The 19,229-nt window shown below is 37.9% G+C and overlaps 1 protein-coding gene and 1 pseudogene across 1 annotated transcript in view; one reads left to right on the top strand and one right to left on the bottom strand.

Annotated features, from left to right (window-relative positions):
• Positions 1–10,599, bottom strand: part of USP44 (ubiquitin specific peptidase 44) — a 49,307-nt gene extending 38,708 nt beyond the window's left edge. The window contains exons 1-2 of the mRNA XM_029953467.1: positions 10,510–10,599; positions 9,120–9,213 (exon numbers count right to left, since the gene is read on the bottom strand). The gene's annotated coding sequence lies outside the window, so the exon portion shown is untranslated. The remainder of the gene's footprint in view (positions 1–9,119; positions 9,214–10,509) is intronic.
• Positions 10,600–12,816: 2,217 nt separating this feature from the next.
• Positions 12,817–18,365, top strand: LOC115305100 (annotated as a pseudogene).
• The last annotated feature ends 864 nt before the right edge of the window (positions 18,366–19,229 follow it).

Genomic DNA, 19,229 nt, shown 5'->3' with positions numbered 1-19,229 from the left:
GTGTCTCCTTCTCTTTCTCTGCTTCTCCCCCACTCATGCTCTCTCAAAAGTGAATAAATGTTAAAAAAAATTGGGGTGGGGAGCCTGGGTGGCTCAGTCGGTTGGGCATCTGACTTTGGCTCAGGTCATTATCTCACATCACAGTTTGTGGGTTCAAGCCCCACATCAGGCTCTGTGCTGACAGCTCAGAGCCTGGAGCCTGCTTCTGATTCTGTGTGTCCCTCTCTCGCTGCCCCTTCCCTGCTCATGATCTGTCTCTTTCTGTCTCTCAAAAATAAATAAATGTTAAAAAAATTTTTTTTAAATTTTTTTTAAAGAATAAAAAGTCTTCCTATGACCCCCCCGCCATTGTTCTTTATAGTGTGCATACCTTATAGATACCATTGTTCTCTCCAGGGTACTTTATAGATACCATGAAATAATTTCTTTTGAGAGATAGTTTTTAAAACACCTCCCATTCCTCAACTTGTCTACTTTTGAAAAAAATGCCCTTGAGCCTGTCTAAATTAAACAGAAGGTAATGTTAGCATCTCCAAGAAGAATTTGTATAGATATAATGAGAAAAATTGGTTTAGAGAATTTTACCTATATTTTATCTCCTGTTAGACTGCTTCCTTGCCAAGCTAATTTGACCTACATTTCAAGGTGTCCAAATCAATTGAGATGTCATTCTATTATATTTTATAGAAGCTCTTCTACCAAAATTTATTCACTCATAAATAGGTAAACTCATGACCTTGGAGAATGGACAGAATAATAGATAAGACAGTCTTAAAGAACAAACAGAAATATATTTGCTTTCTCAGCTATTCATTGTCAGAATGGGTACAGGAATCACCTGGTTCATAATTAAAGCTTTACTCATCCTCCTGATCTGAGCTGTATCCTTATTTACTCCATCAGCATTTTATGTGAAATGCATAGATGGCCACGAATCTGTTTCTTCTGTTATACTCAGTGATACAGGAAGTGTCCTAATAAACACTAGAATCTGAATAATAAGGATAATGGCTTTGGTCTGAAATGTGTGGATAGGACAGCTGAAGCTGGGGGGTGATGTGTCCGGTCCAGAGTCATACAGTGGGATACATACTTCCTTGGATCCCAAAGCACAACTGTTTTCTCCAAGACTTTGTGGCTCAGTAACCATGTTTTTAGAGAATTCTCCCTTAGGGCAAATAAAAATTTCTTTACTTGTAACTTTTACCATCTGGGCCTATTTCTGCTCTGCGGCGCCTCACTGAACAACTGCTCTGTGCCTGCCCTGCCCCCCCTCAGTCTCTTTATATCTTGTACAGCTTAGGTTCAGAAGCTGCTTTGTTTCCTGAGGAAATATCCCCAACCAAGGGTTTTCAGTATTTTAGGTCTTTTTCTTTCTCTTTTTATTGCCCACTTGTACCTACTTGCAAAAGATTTAACATGTCTTTAATACCTTTTGTCCTTCCTTCTCCCACCTCTGGTCTTCAATCTCTTCTTTATATCTTACTCTTTATTTTAGATAATAGAATCATCATCTAGTCAACCATTTATTTTAGATACCTTAGAACTATCTTTATTCCCCAACCCAGCATTATCAATCACATTGAATCAGGGGCCAAATCTTGCCAGTTCTATCATTTAAGTGTCTCTGAGACCAATTTGTCTTTTCAGTACCATTGCTCCAGCTCTCATTCTTATCATCCCCTGTCAATTCTATTATAATTAGCCTCTATACTCATTTCTCTGCTTCTGTTCTATCTATGCTACTCTATTACATATTACATATTACACCTTATTACATAGTCAAAAACCTTACAGTTTGATGAGAAAAATGAGATATGCACATAATAAAAAAAACAGAGAATAGCACAAGATAGAATTTATAATCCAATGTTAAAAGCTGTATATGAGCCACTCAGTATTTTGTGAAATCAGGAAAGAAAGGTTATCACTTGGAAAATTTCTGGAAAAATCTGCCTGAAAATAGTTTAAAGGAAGGGTGATACACAGAGAGGAATTGAAAAAATGCTCCATGTTTTAATGAAGGAATTTGCTAATTTATTAATTAACAATAACAACAATAACATAACAACCATTTAATTGAACACCTATAATATTCTAGTTTGCAGGATAGGGATTATTACCTGCCCTCTTGGCCTTTCTGATCTGGGTTACAGATGAAGTAACTGAGCTCTGAAATGTTAAATAGTGTGCCTGGTATCACAGTAAATTTCAGAACTGACATGTAACTCAGGTGTGTTTGTTTTTAAAGCTCAGGGTTGTTTCACTAAAATTCATCCAGATATCTCTGACAGTGTGGAAGTTAGTATAGAAAAATGGTGTTAAAGGGGACTGCAAGCCCATGTATCTGATTTTGAGGTTAGTTCTATGGCTTGATGGGCTATATTCATTACCTTCAGCATTTGTAATCAAGGGATAGATTGGAGATCAACAAGACATTGTTACCTCCTTGAAGGAGCTCAGTGTGCTGGGGAAGACCAGCAATACTGTGTGATCTGTATTATAATAATGAGAAAAGATCAGGGAAACAAAAAGTTGAGGCTAAGAGACCCGTTGTGTTATAGTCCTGCTCTGAAAGTAACTAATTTTTGTTGCTGTTTTAAAATTTTTTAATGTTTATTTATTTTTGAGAGAGAGAGAGAGCAAGGGGGAGAGGGGCAGAGAGAGCGGGAGATACAAAATCTGAAGCAGGCTCCAGGCTCTGAACTGTCAGCACAGAGACTGATGTAGAGCTCAAACTCACAGAGAGTGAGATCATGACCTGAGCCAAAGTTGGATGCTTACCCGATTGAGCCACCCAGGCACCCCATGTTTTTTTTTAAGTAGGCTCCATGCCCAACATGAACTCAAACTCATGACCCCAAGATCTAGTCATACGCTCTACCAGTTGAGCCAGCCAGGTGCCCCTGTTAGTAACTAGTTTAGACAAGTCATTTAACTAATACAAGTTTTTTAAAAATAATTTTTTAGTGTTTTATTATTTTTTGAGAGAGAGAGACAGGGACAGAGTATGAACAGGGGAGAGGAAGAGAGAGAGGGAGACACAGAATCCAAAGCAGGCTCCAGGCTCTGAGCTGTCGGCACAGAACCCAACGTGAGACTTGAACTCATAAACTATGAGATCATGACCTGGGTTGAAGTCAGATGCTTAATCGACTGAGCCACCCAGGTGCCCCACAATTTTATTTCTTCATCTGTAAAATGAAGGGGTATGATTAAATAAAGGAGCTTCTTAGTTATTGAAAACTCACTGCTTTTTTAAAAAAGTATTTTTTGTTTGTTTATTTACTTAAGTAATCTCTACATCCAACATGGGGCTTGAACTCAGAACCCTGAGATTAAGAGTCACATGCTCTTTGGACTGAGCCAGCCAGGTGCCCCCTCATTGTTCTTTTTATTCCTTTTGGTTCTGTTTTTTGCTTTTCCATTTCACTCATTCACTGAATCGTTCATCATTCCTTCATTCCATCGACATGTTCCAGGCACTACTTGGTACACTGGGAGCATAAACATAAGATATGGTAACCCCTTTCTTCACGGACTTGGAGTATGGATAGTAAATTTAATGTAGTATCACAGTAGAGGCATTTACAAAGTGCTATGGCAATACAGTGGAGAGAATGTGGGGTGGGGGAGAACAAGGATGGGGAGCAGAAGACTTGACAAGGAGTTGACATTTACAAGGACTCTCAAAGAATCAGTAGGAGTTTGCTAAAAATAAGTGCACATGGGAATTCCAGGCCAACATTTTTTTTTTTTTTTTTTTTTTGATGAAGCTGTGCTTGTACTGTCTGTGATCAGCTGCCTCTAGGATTGATTTAGTTAATTTGGCTGATTGGATAGGCATCTTTTCCATGTTTTTCACTTCATGTTTTCTTCCCCCAGAAACTATATTCTTTCTTTCCCAGATAAAGTTATATTTCATAAGTCTTTATCTCTCTAAAAGTCTAATATTCTAGCACAAAACTAAAAGATTGTGTTAGAGGGGCACCTGGGTGGTTCAGTTGGTTAAGTGTCTGACTTTTTTTTTTTTTTTGAGAGACAGAGAGAGATAGCACAAGCAGGGGAGAGAGAGGGAGATACAGAATCTGAAGACAGGCTCGAGGCTCTGAGCTAGATGTCAGCATAGAGCCTGACGCAGGGCTTGAACCCATGAACCATGAGATCATGACCTGAGCTGAAGTCAGATGCTTAACTGACTGAGCCATATATATATATATAGGGACAGAGCAGCAAAGGGACAGGTAGAGAGAAAAATCTTAAGTGGCCTCCAGGTCCAGTGTGGAGCCAGGTGTGAGGCTCAGTCTCATGGCCATGAGATCATGACATGAACCAAAATCAAGAGTTGGATAACTGATGAAGCTACCCAGGCATCCCAAAAATAAAGTCTTGAAAAGAAAAAGGTACTAGATTAGATGGTAGCAGATGATGATTTCTAACTCTGACAACCACTCTGCCTTATTATAGAGTAGAGACCAATTTCTTGATGATCCAGTTTAAAGTTATATTGGTCATACATCTTTATTCATTTGTTTGTTCTTAAATTTTATTTATTAAGTTTATTCAATTTTTTTTTTTTTTTTTTAGTAATCACTACACCAAACATGGGGCTTGAACTCACAACCTCAAGAACAAGAGTTGCATGGTCTTCTGATTGAGCCAGCCAGATGCTGCTGTTTGCTGTACATCTAATATAGGGACAAATGGGTAATTATATCTATGAAGCTTTATGTTATTTTCAAAAATGTTTATTTATTTATTTTGAGAGAGAGAGGGAGTGAATGCATGTGAGCAGCGGAGAAGCAGAGAGAGAGAGAGAGAAAGAGAACCCTGACATGGGGCTTGAACTCATGAACCATGAGATCATATCCTGAGCCAAAATCAAGAATCAGATGCTTAACTGACTGAGTCACTCAGAGGCCCCACTTTATGTAATTTTTATAGTTAAAAAATGTTAAAGGAAATCATGTGGGAGGAAACTCCATTTCTAAACATCTCTCTTCGCACAGTCCAGGGGAGGAATTCTTCGGAGCCAGTCTGGCACTGGTGAGAAAGGGAGAAGAGAAGTTTGGGTCACATCAGAAGTGGGTACCTCCTGAGGTGCTTAGGAAAGAGATGTACATTTGAAAGTAAGAAAGTTCACATTAAGAAGCCAAGGAGGGGCACCTGGCTGGCTCAGCTGGTAGAGCTAGAGCATGTAGCTCTTGATCTTGGGGTTGTTCGAGCCCGATGTTGGATGTAGAGATTACTTACAAATAAAATCTTAAAAAAAAAAAAAGTAGCCAGGGACCACAGGGCTATGTCTTTACTATGTAGATAGTAAATTCCTGTAGAAAACAGATAATGAAAAAGAGGAAAATATACTTTTTTAAGGTATCTGTGGTGGGAGCTCACCTATGGCACTGAAGAAGGTGCAGCTCTAAACCCTAGTCCTTAATCTACATGACCATGAACATATGAACCTCAACAATGGAAAAATATACAAGAAAAAATATTTGGAAGAAATACACCAAATGTAGTAGTCTTTTCTTTAATTGGTAAGATTATGGGTGATTAATATCCTTTTTAAATTCTTTGTAGTAATTTCCACATTCTACAATAAGCATATATTATTTTTATTAAAAAATTTATTTAAAAATGTTCAACAAGTCTATATTTAATATCCATCACCTTTCCAGTGGAAGCTATTGTGTTAATGGTATCTATTATTTAATAAGCACTCACTTATATGCCCAGGGACTATGCAAGGAGCTTTATAAGTATTTTGTCATTTAATCCTCACACTAAGCCCAGGAAGAATATACTGTTATTCCCATTTAGAAATGAAGACACTGAGATATGGAGATCAAGTAACTTATTGTAGGTCATGTAGCTAACAGGTAGCAACGTCAGGATTTGAATCCAGGAAGACTCCAGAGATTCCTATGAATACTTACTTTGACTATGTACAGTGCTTTGGTCTAGACACACACTGAGACAATTGGCAGCTCTCTAGTTGGGTCTGCTTTTAGGTATGCCACATATAATATTTATTTGGTGCCTTCTAGCTTATTTTAACATTAAAAGCCTTCAGATGCTCTGATAATATTTTTGTTTTTCTTAGAATTCTTAGAAAAACAGGTGAGTATTTCATTAGGAAGAAAACTAAAGAACTGAATTCAAATATATATATAAAAATTTGTTTCATTTCTGAACAATCAGAATCATGCTACAAAATTCTTTTTTTATGTCATTAGTGTAGCTTTTGCTTTTTAGAAACATTTAATTTCACTTATTTTTTAAAGTTTATTATTTTTTTTAGTGTTCTCAACATTCAATGTGGGGCTCTAGCCTGAGATTAAGAGTCACAGGCTTTGTTGCCTGAGCCAGCCAGGCCCTCCTGTAGCTTTTGTTTTTTAAGCCACTATGTCTTACAGCTAGGTCTAGCTCCTGTGACTGACTGTTTTTAGGAATACAGTTAAACTTTGGATCGTAGTCACTTGTTCTGTGAATGTTCCATAAGATGAGCAAATATTTTTAAAAAATTTTAACTTGATAAATGAGTGATGTCTTGCAATACGAGCAGTGTGTGATGGTGAATGTCACATGATCACAATGAGCCAATGGTTCTTGAAATTCACTTTGATATATGAGTGCTTTGGATTACAAGCATGTTTCTAGAATGAAACTATGCTCACAAACCAAGGTTTTACTATAATTTCAAAGAAGCAGAAAATGTGAACATTTTTTCTCCAGTTAGTGCAACCAGTGTAGGAAAGATGCTTATCGGAAAGTTGATCAACAGTAGTAATGTTGATCAGGAATATAATTTTTGTTTTTGTTTTTAAGTAAGCTCTGTGCCCAAAGTGAGGTTTTAACACACTACCTGGAAATCAAGAGTCACATGCTCTACCAACTGAGCCAACCAGGTGCCCCATGAGTATAGTTTTGGTATGGAATGTTCTTCTGTAATTCTCTAGGAAAAACTTTTCATACCAAAAACCATTAGGTACTTAGGAATAAACCTAATCAATGAGGTAGAAAATCTATACACTAAAAACTATCGAAAGCTTATGAAAGAAATTGAAGAAGACACACACACAAAAATAGAAAAACATTCCACGCTCATGGGTTGGAAGAATATTGCTAAAATGTCAATACTACCCAAAGCAATCTACATATTCAATTCAATCCCTATCAAAATAACACCAGCATTCTTCACAGAACTAGAACAAACAATCTTAAAATTTGTATGAAATCACAAAAGATCAGAATAGCCAAGGCAATCCTGAAAAAGAATACCAAAGCTGGGGGCATCACAATTCCAAACTTCAAGCTGTATTTCAAAGCTGTAATCATCAAAACAGTATGGTAATGGCACAAAAACAGACACATAGATCAATGGAACAGAATAGAGAACTTGGATATGGACCCACAAACATATGACAAAGCAGGAAAGAATATCCAATGGAAAAAATATAGTCTTTTCAGCAAATGGTGTTGGGAAAACTGGACAGCAACATGCAGACAAATGTAACTGGGCTACTTTCTTACACCATGCACAAAAATAAACTTAAACTGGATGACAGACTTAAATGTAAGACAGGAAGCAATCAAAATCCTAGAGGAGAATACAGGCAACCACCTCTTTGACATCAGCCACACCAACTTCTTACTTGACATGTCTCCAGAGGCAAGGCAAAATTAAAATTAACTATTGAGACCTCATCAAGATTAAAAGCTTCTGCATAGCAAAGGACACAATCAGCAAAACTAAAAGGCAACTAATGGAATGGGAGAAGATATTTGCAAGTCACATATCAGATAAAAGGTTAGTATCTAAAATCTATAAAGAACTTATCAAACTCATCACCCAAAAAACAAATAATCCAGTGAAGAAATGGGCAAGACATGAATAGACACTTTTCCAAAGAAGACATGCAGATGGCTAACAGACACATAAAAAAGTGCTCAATGTCACTCATCATCAGGGAAATACAAATCAAAACCACAATGAGATACCACCTCACACCTGTCAGAATGGCTAAAATTAACAACTCAGGCAATAACAGATGTTGGAGAGGATGGGATAGGATAGGAAAAAGTGGAACCCTTTTGCACTGCTGGTGGGAATGCAAACTGGTACAGCCACTCTGGAAAACAGTATGGAGGTTCCTAAAAAAATTAAAACTAGAACTATCCTACGGCCCAGAAGTTGCACTACTAGGTATGCAAAGGATACAGGAGTGCTGATTCGAAGGGTCACATGCACCCTAATGTTTACAAGTAGCACTATTGACAATAGCCAAAGTATGGAAAGAGCCCAAATGTCCATCAACTGATGAATGGATAAAGAAGATGTGTTATGTATATACAATGGTTATTTCTTGGTGATCAAAAATAATGAAATCTTGCCATTTGCAACAATGTGGATGGAACTAGAGTATATTATGCTAAGTGTTATAAGTCAGAGGAACACAAATATATGATTTCACTCATACAAAAGAGATGGACAGAAGGGAAGGGAAGCAAAATAATGTAAAAACAGAGAGGGAGACCAACCATAAGAGACTCTTTCTTAAATACAGAGAACAAACTGAGGGTTGCTAGTGCAGTGTTAGATTGGGGGAATGGGCTAAATGGGCAAGGGGCGTTAAGCAGGACACTTGTTGGGATGAGCACTGGGTATTATACATAGGCAGTGAATCACTAAATTCTATTACTGAAATCATTATTCCACTATGTGTTAACTAACTTAGATTTAAAATAAAAAAAAGAATCTTAAGTAAGATGCAAATAATTTGAAATCAACAATCATGAAAAAAAGAATTTGACTTTTAAAATATATCTTAAATCAAAAGTAAAAAATCAAGGGGTGCCTGGGTGGCTCAGTTGATTAAGCGTCTGACTTTGGCTCAGGTCATGATCTCACTCTCACACTCACTCTCTCTGTCTCTCTCAAAAATAAATAACAATTAAAGAAGAAGTAAAAAAAAATCAAAGTTAAAAAAGTTTTCAGCTTTGGAAGAGACCTAATAAAGTCCAGCCCTGGAGTGAAGATCTGGACATCCTTGAGTGCCTTCCTCATTTCTCTCCCATCATCTTCCCCTGTGGTACGATTCTACTAACAAAGGACTCACAGTTTCCAGAGGCAGCCCTTCTGTTTTAGTACTACTGTTGGTAACTTTTCCTGAGTTGAGTAGAAACAAATCTTCTGGTAGTTTTTTATTTGTCCTACAAATGATTGAAAGAATAATTAAAAAAAATTTTTTTAATGTTTTATTTATTATTGAGACAGAGGGAAACAAAGCATGAGTGGGGAAGGGTCAGAGAGAGAGGGAGACACAGAATCCAAAGCAGGCTCCAGGCTCTGAGCTGTTAGCACAAAACCCAATACAGGCTCGAACTCACAAACCATGAGATCGTGACCTGAGCCAGAGTCAGCCACTTAACCGACTGAGCTACCCAGGTGCCCCAGAAAGAACAATTTCAATAGAATGGAAACAAATGTTAGTATATTTTTATTATGTGTGATGGCAGAAGTGAACCCTCAATATGCTGTATATCATTATGGATTTATCAATTAGTGTTCTTTATACAATACTTCTATTTCTCAAAGTTCTTTCTGTATAGTACATTGTATTTTGGCTTACCCTTTCATCTGAGACAAGGCTAAGATAACTCAAGTGCACACACACCTCCTTCACTAATCCTTACAAGGTAGATCTTATTATTTCCATTTTACAGATAAGGAAACTGAAGTTAAGTAATTTCAAAATCACCCAACTAGAAAATAGCTACATTGGCATTTAGATCTTGGAGTTTCTAAGGGATTAATGGCTGGACTTTGAATCCTTGTACTTTACACTGTAATATGCTGAATATCAGATCAAATGGAATATCTGTGGTAACAAGAAAAGAGACCTGAGAAGGTCACAGAACTTGTTTTGGAATTGGAATCAGTCTTGCATATCTTGGTTTTGTTTCTACTTGCTTGTGTAGTCTACTGGATGTTATTGGCTTGAAAATATAAATTTGACTCATTTTTTCCTAAGTGCTTGTAGACAGGGGTGCCTGTTTGATCCTTAGAACTATATGGATGGCAGACTGCTTCAAAATTGCACCATGCTTCTATTTTGAGATGATTCCAGGGTTGATTCCAGTTTGGTTGCTTTTAAGGCATAGTATAAAACTTTCTATAAGCCTGACTGATTCTGATGAAACCCGGTGCTGAAACAAGTGAATATAGTCATTTCCCCAGAGGACTGGGGAGAGTATTTTGGTACAAGAATACCTAGTACCATCTTCAAATGAACAGGATTTTTGCTAATAAGTTATTGGTCAAATTTAATTGATAGATGGGAAAGGTCATGTGTAACTGTCAAAAACAAAGGCCTTTATTTTCCAAAATATCCTAACCTCCAAATTCCCCAGAGATGGTTTAAGTATATATCAAAGCACAAATCTTCCATCCCTAATGGGACAGAAATAAATCACAGTTCTCTGAATTCTCTTTTCTTTAAGGCTCACCTGTTCACACTTCAGAACTTTCTGAATTCTCAGACTTTATACTGATGGCAGACTAGCTCCACTCCTCCAAAGCTTTTTCCATTTTGATCAGTTTAAATCCCTATGTGGCAACTGCTTTCAGAAGGCTAGGTATTATGAGCTCACATAGGGCTGTGGGGGAGGGGTGAGCTGATCTGTGGGGACTCCCCTATCTAAGTAGCTGGTCACTCCACTTCAAACAAATCTGCATCACATTGAGGGTTTCCACCCCCTTTTTAAAGTCAAAGATCCCATTTGTCCCTAGTGCCTCGGGTTTCGAGTCCTGGGGAGCCATTCTCCTGTTATCTTCCCTTTGTTTTTAGGCTGCTTTCTGCCTTAGCTATAATTATCATTTATTCTGTACCTTTTAGTTTGTTGGGGAATGCTGAGGTTTTGCTAGCCTTTCAGTTGCTGCAATTCAGGTCCTTTCTAATGAACAGAGGCTCAAATATCAATTCCTTGATCTGTCTCTGGTTGGCTGAGAAAATCTTTTAGTGTTGGAGGGGGTTTCTGAGCCCAAATTTCTCTTTCGATTTTCTTTGGTGAAAAAAACACAGCTCTTCCCATGTTTCTGGGTCTCTCATCTCTTAAACTTCTTTGAGGATCATTCTGTCCTAAGAAAAACACAATTTTAGAGTTTCACAGACCTAAAAACCAAGAATGTGCCGTCTCCAAATTAGGAACCCTGCTTTCTCTAGGGTCTTTCTGGAGTCATATGGGTTCTGGTCTAGTATGAAGGAATAAGTGGTGAATGTGGCTTTTAGGAAGCAATAAACTGATTTCCTCTCAATTTTTTTATAATTTCCATAAGCACTTTTAGCCTCCTGTGTTTGAAATTCTGGGAGCACTCTGTACTGTGGCATGGAAAGAAAATGATAATTCCCAAGTTGTTATCATATTTCCTTAGAAGTTTAACATCAACACTTTATTTCATAAACTTTTTAGGGGAAATGAGACTCTGAAATTCCCTATCCATTGCATGTGGCAGTAAAGTGACCTCTAGTGGACTTTTCTGGTAGTTTCCAAGAAATTCTGGAACAAGATACTGGTGGAGGGACAGACCATTGAAGTTAAGATCAACTATTCAGCTACTATTCATGCATTCAGTTGGATGCATAGTAAGCTTCAATGCCAAGGCTGAAACAGGTGAGGGAGGTACTTCTGGATGAAGCAAGGTTCATCCCTGGTAAAAGCAGCTGCAAGAGACCTTGAGTTCGCTGGAACTAACATTTCTCTAGAGAAGGAAGGACTGAGAGTCAGATTATGAACAATGAGTCAGGACAAACCCATTGTATTGATTTTAGAAAGAAAAAAAGCTGTATCTTTGAAATAATAAACAGTAAGAATGATATGAAGTCATAATAGACCTTTAGACAAAGTGAGGGAGGAAGGGTTCCACATTTTATGTTTCGTGTTTTTTAAAGACACATGATCAGGCTATTACGTTTAACAATCAACAGCATGGGTACAAAAACATCTACACTAAAAGCCTTTGTTGGAATACTTTATATTTTCTACAGAGTAGAAACTAAAATAATCTGTTTATACTTAGTCACAAATACAGTCCTTGAGGGGCACCTGGGTGGCTCACTTGGTTAAGCATCTTACTTTGGCTCAGGTCATGATCTCACAGTTCGTGCGTTTGAGCCCCATATCGGTCTCTGTGCTGACTGCTAGCTCAGAGCCTGGAGCCTGCTTCAGATTCTGTATCTCCCTCTCTGACCCTCCCCTGCTCAAGCTGTCTCTCTCTCTCTCTCAAAAATAAATAAAACATTAAAAAAATCTTTAAAAAACAAATACAGTCCTTGAGTTTTCTGCTTATACACATGAGAGTATTGTCTAAAACATGTCTTCTTTGTAGCCGCTAGGCCATGCCACCATTGTGCTTGGTTGGCTGAGTTCACAAGTCTGTTGTAACCTATAGCTTCCTTGTCACTTCTCTGGCTTTCCTCTCCTGCTAAGTGTTGTTTCCTGGCAGTAATTAAAACCTTCTGCCACTGCCATAGCTACTGCTGCTGCTGGAACCACCACAGCCACCTTGGTTTTGTGGTTTGGCAAAGTATTGGCTTCTACCACCATGGTGGCCAGAGCTTCTGCGTCCAAAATTTCCTCCTTTCATGGGTCCAGAATTTGAAGATTGATTATTATAATCACCCAAATCATTATAGTTTCCATTGCCTCCACAGTTGCTTCCATCATTACCAAATCCATTATAGCCATCTCCACTGCCATCATATACACCACCACCTGGACTACCACTAAAGCTATCAGCTCACTGAAGTTTCCTCCATGACCAAAGTTGTTGTTCCCACTAAACTACCTCCACAACCACCAAAGTTTTCAGAACCACTTCAACCTTTTTGTCTGGATGAAGCACTAGCCACCTCTTGCTTAGATAGGGCTTTCCTTACTGTGCAGCTGTGGCCATTCATGGTATGGTATGTATATTTTTTAAGTTTATTTATTTATTTTGAGAGAGAGACCATGCATGAGTGGGATAGGAGCAGAGAAGGAGAGAGAGAGAGAGAGAGAAAGAGAGAGAGAGAGAGAGAAAGAAAATGCGTGCACAAGCATGAGTGGGGGAGTGATAGAGGGAGTAGAGAGAGAGAGAGAGAGAGAGAAAGAAAGAAAATGCGTGCACAAGCATGAGCGGGGGAGTGATAGAGGGAGTAGAGGGAGAGAGAAAGAATCCCAAGCAGGCTCCACACTGTCAGTGCAAAGCCTGATATGGGGTTCGAACTTACAAACCATGAGATCATGACCTGAGCTGAAATCAAGAGTTGGATGCTTAACCAACTGAGCCACCCAGTGGTCTAAAGTGTGGTATTTTTGAATGACATTCTTGTCTACAGAGTTGTAGTCATCACATGTTACAAAAGCAAAGCCTCCCTTCTTGCCACTGCCTTGATCAGTCATGATGTCAGTCACTTTAGTTTTCACATACTATTCAAAATAATCTTTTAGATGGTGTTCTTCATTGTCTTCTTTCATACCACCAACAAAAATCTTTTTTCATAATTAAATGGGCACCATGAAAAGAAAAATGAAGGAACGATCTTAAGAGTGGAAAAGTAGTATTTACCTCCTTATATTGAAGGATTGAAACACTTTTTTACTTTTTCCTTTGAAGCATTTACATTAGTGCATTTTGCCATAAGGGGGTGCTCTGGGATAATACGTTTTAGCAAACAGCTATCTTTTCTGCTCAACTACCTGAAAAAAAAAAACCCATTTAGATTTGTTAATTCTATTTTGCATCTAGATTCACAGACCCTCCATTTAAATTAAAAATATGGAAAGAATGTTGAAAACTATTTGAAATATAAATAGCCAGTGTCTGGTTCCAAAGGAAAAGACAGACATTGGAAGATATATTTTTTGTAGACCCTTGTTATCTTTTTTTAAAAGGGATTTGATTCATAATAAACCAAAGCTGCACCTGAATTCTCCTGGGTTAGAAAATAAAAACCACATCTCAGGGATTAGCATTTGCTATTTCCTTTAGTTCTTTTTTGCAGTATTATTTTCACTATGTCTTTGGCCAATGCTGTGGGGATGTTTATAATTTAAATTGCTTTCTTCCAAAGTTGTGTCAGTAATTAGCTTATTCTTAAGGCAGGGGGTTAGGAACCAAGAATTCTACAATAGTTTCACTGTCACCCCTGCCACATTTATTGATCAATTTTTAGGTTCTATTCTTGCCTCCCTAAGGTTGGTGAGGTGGAGGTTGAGAAAGTGGAAGAGAGAATCAGAGGCAATCATAGTAGCTCTTCCAAGTACAGAATGCTGTGAAGGGCAGCTAATGTCAAGATCATTAACAGAACATTTAGAGAAATGGCTACAACATCTGGTGGCCAGAACAGAGGGTCTTCACTGTTTTGGTCTAAATAACTCATAGGGTTCAATTGCAGATGTCTGTTGATGTTGGCTCCTTCCTGCCTAGGTGGCAAATGGCCATGGCATATAAAATAGCAGAAGGATAGAGGGAAATGATACATCTTTGGTTATGACAGATTATATCGTCCCTAAACTCATCTCCTTAGGCAAAAACAGAAGAGGCTTTTTTAGTCGTGTTTATGAACATTTAACTCTCTATATGCAAAAGGGAGATGTAGCTGAGGATTTATATAGTATAACTTGGGAGATTTTTTTAAAGTTTATTTATTTATTTTGAGAGAGAGAAAGAGTGAGTGGGGGAGGGACAGAGAGAGAGAGAGAGAGAGAGAGAGAGAGAGAGAGAGAGAGAATCCCAAACGGGCTCCACACTTATAGTGTGGACTAGGACACAGGGCTCGAACTCACCAACTGTGAAATTGTGACCTGAGCCAAAACCAAGAAGGAACTTGAGATCTAATTGATTGAGCCACCCAGGCACCCCTTGATTTGGGGGATTTTATTTGAGAATAATGTCTAGATATCAGTCTTTAGTGCACACTTTAAGTACTGCATTAAGTAAAAAGAAAAGAAAATATATTCATATCAACATCTATATTTTTATTTATTTCTTTTTAAAGACATCTATATTTTAAAAATACATTCTCCTTAAATATGTTTTAAGTTCTGCTTTCCAAATTGGTTGCCTTTATGGCTTTTCTTTCTAGAGGTGATGCAGAGGAAAGAGGAAAATGAAGACTTCTGGGTAAAGGAAAACATAATATGCTTTCCCCTTCACTTATTTTGATATTTAAAATTTATATTTTTCTTATTCTTTTCTAATCATAGAAAAAATAACCCAGTCTTTTCTTAGACTCTTGATTATAATAGAACAGCCTAAGGAAAAGATTTTTCTTTGAAAGTCTAATATTAGACACCATCAGAGATTATCAAATGGCCAAGAACTAAAACGGAAAGAGAATGTTCTCTAAGATTTTGGTTTTTTTGGTAATTCGTGGCCTTCCCATCTATAAGTTTAAAAGTTTTAAGATTTAAACTAAGCCATAAACTCCGTATGGCTGATGGTTGTTGCATACATTTTGTGAGCTGATCAAGCATCTGAAGGGGGATGTGCGGTCACTAGACTGGCTTCTGACCTGTACACACATTTTTTTTCATTAATCCTTTGCACAGAACAGATGCTCTGGGTGCAGTTTTAGGCCAGAAGAATGTCCAAAATATGTGGGTGTGAATTTGGCCAAAGGGTTAGTTGAATGTGGAGCACAGATACCAGCCTGGAAACAGGTCACATTTTAATGAAAAATGCACATTCAGCATGGCATTGTGTTTTTCAAAAAGGTGGTTCCCAGCCATGGAGAACACAAGGGACAAATAGGCATTCATGTGGAACTGCTTTAAAACAGAATTCTTGTGTATCCTGGCTGGTGGGGCAGGGCTCAGTAGTACCCCTTGGGAAATGAGATAATGGAATTTTGCTAGGCATAACTCAGTTTTTTGGAGCATCAGTTGTAATTCTTCAAAAACAAAAACTTTTATTATTGAATAAAGTTAAGACCGAAATTATAACTGGCTATGCTGGAAAAAAATCATTCTGAGAGGGGCAAAGGTGTTGTCCCATTCACATGCTAAGAATGTTACTAAGTAGAGAAACAGAATTTTCCCTGCTTCACTAAAAGAATAGTGAAGAAAACAAGTGACCAGAAAGTCTCTACATGTTAAAGAGTAAAATACGGAACTCATGTAGATACATGTTGTACTAGAAGTGATTTTATTTCGTCTTGAGAAATGTGTGTGTGTGTGTGTGTGTGTGTGTGTGTGTGCGCGCACGCGCACACGCTCGTGAATTTTAAATCATTTGAAATGATCTGTAAGTACATGGGCAACATAATTGAGGTTTTAAGAATGAGAGAAATATAGAAATATTAGACTTAATCACTCTTAAAATAGGAACAAAATGCTATTTGGTAGTGTTAACAAATAGACATTTAATTTTATGTCATTATTATGATTAGTTGTGGATGGCATACAAAAGCAGCAGTGAAAAGTGGCTTCTCAAAAAGAAAATACATTAATGGAGGTATTATATGTGAAGTAAAGGAGGTGATGGTTTATTCTACTTTCTGTTGGTCAGTTAAGGTGATGGGAGGTATGAAATTAGGACATCAAGAAGAATGAAAGAATCTTAGTGTTATTTAGTCTGAAGAAGGCAAGACTACAAAAGTCAAGAGGAGGAAGGTTGCTTTTGGATGGACCCTCCAAGTCGAATTTTGTTCAGTAAATGGAAAAAACGGGGATCAGTCAAATTCAATATTGAGTTCTTCAAATTAGTTGGCCATTGGGCAATAATGCTGTGGAGAAGATTCAGGTAGGAAAGTGCCATGACATTAAGATAGAATCTATGATATAGAGATATTCCCTCAATTCTGCCCAAACCTTGAGGGTAAAACTAATCTCAAAGCTTAATTTATTTACAAAGATAGTGAAAATAAACAAAGAGTTAAATGTGCATAATCTTTAAGTAGGTTATAAAATATTTTGCTTATTAAGTGTTTGTTGAATTGAATTAATTAAATGTTATAAGCCAGGAATGTTTTTTATCCACTGTTTTATTTTCAATATAGTTAAGCCTATTTTCTTTTTTAAAAAAATTTTTTAATGCTTTTTATTTATTTTTGAGAGACAGAGAGACACAGCTGGAGCAGGGGAGGGTCAGAGAGAGAGGGAGACACAGAATCTGAAACAGGCTCCAGGCTCTGAGCTAGCTGTCAGCACAGAGTCTGACGCGGGGCTCGAACCCACGAACCATGAGATCTGACCTGAGCCGAAGCCGGACGCTTAACCGACTGAGCCACCCAGGCGCCCCAAGCCCATTTTCTAAACTATAAGTTAGGCAAGTTAGATCTCTGTTTAAAAAATTTTTTTTTAATCTTTATGTTTGAGAGAGAGAGAGACAGAGCATGAACAGGGGAGGGGCAGAGAGAGAATCTGAAGCAGACTCCAGGCTCTGAGATATCAACACAGAACCCGATGCAGGGCTCAAACTCATGGGCCACAAGATCATGACCTGAGCTGAAGTTGGACGCTTAACCAATTGGGCCACCCAGGCGCCCCTAGATCTCTGTTTCAGATAGAGAAACCCATTTCCCCATGTTTAGCCTCATATTATTACAACTAACAATTTGAAGAAATCAGCTCTTTTGAGTTATAGCAACTATTGGAATAAATTGAACCCCTTCTTGTTGCCTTCTCTATGAGCTGAAAGCAATTGAGTTAATTGTTGAAGTTTCCTACACCTACATTAAAAGAAAAGAAAAAAAAACTCAGAAGAATTTCTTCTTGTTCTGGAATATTGGTGCTGAAACAATTGGGTAACTATATAAAATAAAGAGAAATTGAGTTCTACCTCCTAACATAGACAAAAATCAATACCAGGTAGGTTCATGGCTTACGTATGAAAGTTAAACCTATAAAGCTATTAGGAGATAACATAGGCAAATACCTCAATGGTAGTAAATAACTTATTAAACAAGTCACAAAAGGCATTAAACATAAAGGGAAAATTGACTACACCCAAACTGTCAAGACAGCACCAGCAAACTCTTTAGACCTGCTCTCTGCACCCAGCTCTCAGGTGGGCTCAGGAGAATGGCTCTCAGCCCTGCCCTGCAGCTCTATCCTGAAGAGAGCAACCTGGGGTCTTCCCTTCACACTGGCAGGGCTGCCTGCCTCGGAAGCTGAAGACTTGGTTGATAAAGACAGTCCCTTCTACTATGACAGGGAAAGCCTACCGTTGGGTGGGATGAGTTTTGAAGGGCTCCTGTGCATTGCTGGAATCTTGATAGCCCTGAGTGGAAAATGCAGATTCAAGTACAATCAGCAGCACAGCCCCCTTGCCTGAGAGAGCTACCCCACTCATCACTCAAGGCTCTGCCAGTACTTGCTGAGCACAGGACCAGTTTCGTGCCATGCTTGGTACCAGCCCCAGTGCTGCTCTTTCCCCTTTTGGGAAAGAGCTTTACCTTTCATCATGGCCTTTCTCTACAAGAGTGGGCCTTTAGGCTCCCTTCTGATCAGGAGGGTGACCTAAAATTTTTTTTTAATTGTCAAAAGATAATATAAAAAGACCGAAAAGATACAGAATAGAATATTTTTTTGCAACCTCTAACATCAATCAAGTACATACTAGTATCCAGAATAAAGAACTTCTTTTTATTTTTTTAACTTACATCTAAGTTAGTTAGCATATAGTACAACAATGATTTCAGGAGTAGATTCCTTAATGCCCCTTTCCCATTTAGCCCATTCCCCTCCCAAAACCCCTCCAGTAACCCCCTGTTTGGTCTCCATATTTAAGAGTCTCTTATGTTTTGTCCCCCTCCCAGTTTTTGTATTATTTTTGCTTCCCTTCTCTTATGTTCATCTGTTCTGTGTCTTAAAGTCCTTATATGAGTGAAGTCATATGATATTTGTCTTTCTCTGATTGACTAATTTTGCTTAGCATAATACCCTCTAGTTCCATCTACATAGTTGCAAATGGCAAGATTTCATTCTTTTTGATTGCCGAAAAATACTCCATTATGTATATATATATATATATATACACCACATCTTCTTTATCCATTCATCAATGGACATTTGGGTTCTTTCCATACTTTGACAACTGTTGCAGAATAAAGAACTTCTTAAAGAAAAACAAAAAAGACTATAGAAAAAAGGACAAGTGAAAGGTATTTTACTGTTTCATAATAAGGGATATCTAAATGGTTGGTAAAATATATGAAAAATTATTCAACTTCCTTCCTAGTCAG

This window comes from Suricata suricatta, chromosome 10 (assembly GCF_006229205.1).
Source record: "Suricata suricatta isolate VVHF042 chromosome 10, meerkat_22Aug2017_6uvM2_HiC, whole genome shotgun sequence".
NCBI lineage: Eukaryota > Metazoa > Chordata > Mammalia > Carnivora > Herpestidae > Suricata > Suricata suricatta.
This window is presented reverse-complemented; position numbering and strand designations above follow the sequence as displayed.